Raw genomic sequence first — 3,423 nt, 5'->3', positions numbered from 1 at the left:
TCTTGTGGGTGACAGCATTTCAGAGAAAAGGCCATGGAAAAAGTAGGAAAAATTTATGAAGTCAGTAAAGAAGAGAGGTGGAGCTTGCCCAAAGTGAAATTGTAACTTAGGGGAAGTTTATTTTCAGTATCCTTCCATCTCTATGTCAGGTACAAATTCTTCTCTTTGGCACCCCACATTTCAAGATACCCAGGGCTCTCCCTGCTGCCTTAGGACACACCAGTGGCACCCTCCCCTGGTTCTCAGGAATCCAAATTCCAGATCACTGCCAGCTTCAGCCCTTCTCTCTAGCCAGAGTTATTTGTCCTGTGTCCACTCCATCAGAGCCCTGTCCTGTAATAGCCAAATGAAGAAACATTGGTATCAAAGGCTGACAGTGGTTTGAAGAGTTTCCTTTCCTGGATAACATGAAGAAAAGAAGAAGAAGACGAAGACGAAGACGAAGAAGAAGAAGAAGAAGAAAGAAAGAAAGAAAGAAATCAGAAAACCTTGTTTTGAAATCCAGTTCTCTTCCTATATGTGTGAACTTAACCAACTAACTTACCCTCTCTTGAGTCTCAGTTTCCACATTAAAATGGGAGAGAAAATATTTTTTCATGGTGTTGTAAAAATTTATAGCTAGAGTGTATGCAGGGACTCCTTGTAAGTACTGTGTAAGAATAAAGATTTTTATGCAGGATTCAAAAATGCTTCTCAGCCTCACCATATACATCATGAATCTGGACAGAGGTCATTTCACTTGGCAAAGGACAGATCTAGACAGCCCCTAAGTTCCTTCTTTAAATTTTTTTCCCCTTGAATAATGAAGGGGGGGAAAAGGACAAAATATGAAGACAGAAGCTAGGTAAGATTTAGTAAGTAGAAAATAAGATTATTGGACAGGGGATTCCCTATCCACCCTTGCATTCACTTTCCGAAGAAAGGACCCACCCAACTGAATGATAATGTAAACTATTGAACATCTGTAATGTGCCAGGCACTTTATATACATTATCTCTACTTTTCAAAGAAACCCTTCAGAATGGTAGAGAAGGAAATGGCTACTCAAAGAACATGAGTTTCCTTTTATTTTACTTATTTTATTTTACTTTTTAAAGTTTATTTATTTTTATTAAAATTTTTTTAATGTTTAATTATTTTTGAGACAGAGAGAGAGAGACAGACAGAGAGTGACTGGGAGAGGGGCAGAGAGAGAGGAAGACTCAGAATCCGAAGCGGGCTCCAGACTCTGAGCTATCAGCACAGAGCCCGATGTGCGCTCGAACTCACAAGCCACGAGATCATGACCTGAGCCAAAGTCAGATGCTTAACCAACTGAGCCACCCAGGCACCCCAAAGTTATTTATTTTTGAGAGAGAGAGTGAGAGAGAGCACACGCAAGCACCGGAGAGGCAGAGAGAGAGAGAATCCCAAGCAGGTGCCATGCCGTAAGGGCGGAGCCTGACATGGGGCTCTAACCCACGAACTGTGGGATCATGACTTGAGCCAAAACCAAGAGTTGGCCGCTAAACCAACTGAGCCACCCAGGGGCCCCTATTTTATTTTTATTTTATTTGTAACGTCCCATCACTGGTGGGAGGTAGAGCTAGGTTCCAACCCCAGTTCTGTCTGATACCAAAGCCTGTGCTCTTTTCACCAGACCACCCTGTTTCACTTCTCTGAGGAAGCTTACTGATCCATCTCAGAAGCCACACACGACCTGGGGCGCCTGGATCTTCTTCAAAATACGTTCAGAAAACAAAAAGCAGGCATGTTTCAAAATAATTGGGGGTTGACTGGCCCGACGGCCCTTGGGCTAGACCTGTTCCAACCGCACCGTGGCCCGGGCAGCCTCCCAGACCTGGGAGCCTCTGTGGGGCACCTGGTAGGGAATGTTCTCCGGCAAGTCTGAGCCCATCTGAAGGTTGGCACCCAAAACTATAACGTGAGGGAGGCTGAAGGAGTAGCTACATCACGACACTGTGCAATTATTTCACTTTGGTGTAATTCCTGCTGGACCGCTGGTTAAGCCACACTACATGTCTGAAACCGAAGAAGGCTTTGCAGGTAAGTGTAGACCAGCACCGGGAGCTTCTTCATGGCAAATGTCTCAAGCCGAGTGGGTCGGCCATGTCGAATTTGACTCTGAGTCCACATCTTTCACGGAAAAGAATTCAGTGGGGGGTCATGGGCAGCTCTCCCTTGCACGTGGCCACGTGCCATGCCATCCCTGGCACTGAGGCAATGTCTGAAGATAGCCATGGTGGCGAGTGCTGGGAGCACAGGGAGAGAATGAGGCATCCACTAGCAAGGGAACTTCATCGGGGTGTCTAGAACCCTGATTACACCTAAGCAGGTTAAACCAAAACCAAGATTTCTCTTGCAACAGAAAAGTATTTGTTTGGTTTGGGAATAAACTCATCTTTGGGGGAATCAGTACTGGGAGCTTGTAAGGGAAAGGGAAAGGGAAAGGGAAGGGAAGGGATGGGAAGGGACAGGAAGGAAAGGAAAGGAAAGGGCTTCAAACCAAATTGCTCAAAGCAGATTTTGAATTCCTTGGAGAATTTGCATTTATCTACTGATTTCACTAAGCAGGTCTAAGCTGATGCAAATGGCATGTGCAGGTTTTACTAGGAGGAAGGAGCTGGGGGAGGGGAACGGCTTCCAGACCTCCAATCTAGGAGCAGACTCCTCCTTTGGGAGGCTGGCAGAGGAAGGCTGTTCCGACTTCCCAGGTGGTGTCGCAAGGTAATCTACCCCATTCTGGTCAAGGTCTTGGCTAAGGGCCATATGTGTCTTGAGGAGGTAAAGTGACAATTCAGTGGATTAGAAACAAAAGGCCAACATCCTTTAGCAGTGGCCATTGGGTGACTTTCTCACTTGGAATTCTACGGAATCAGAATTACAGACATTGGCAGTGTGTATGAGTTGTGGGGAGGGTTTGTCAAGGCGTGAAAGGGGAAAGGGAACTAACAAGTATGTACTAAGATTGTTACACATTTTCTTTACTGGATCGCTTCAGTGGTGCTTTGAGAACAAAATTCTTTAAGAAACTGAGGCCCAAATCTTCAGTGAATTGCTTGAGATAGTGTTAAGTGGGCCTAGGACCTAGTATGGCTGCTGTTCCCCCCGGCGTTGGGTGCCAAGATTCATCTCTGGAAACAGAAGATTCTTGAGCTGCTCAGGTGCACCCTTCCCTTTCCTGACAGAAAAGCAGGAGGTCCGGCAGTGAGCAGGATGGTCCGGACCTCCTGGTTTCCCCGAGCGGCCAGACTTCTAGGGCTTTGTGATGCGGCCCCCTCAGGTTCAAGGACTCTCCTCAAAAGTACTGTTCTAATTTCTCAGTTTCCAAATGGAACCCAAATCACATTGTTTTGTGCACATGGGAGCTGAGCCACGACTTCCTTAACAAGAGGGAGAGAAACAAAATCAAGGAAACTCACA

This window comes from Panthera onca, chromosome B4 (assembly GCF_046562875.1).
Source record: "Panthera onca isolate mPanOnc1 chromosome B4, mPanOnc1 haplotype 2, whole genome shotgun sequence".
Lineage (NCBI taxonomy): Eukaryota > Metazoa > Chordata > Mammalia > Carnivora > Felidae > Panthera > Panthera onca.
This window is presented reverse-complemented; position numbering follows the sequence as displayed.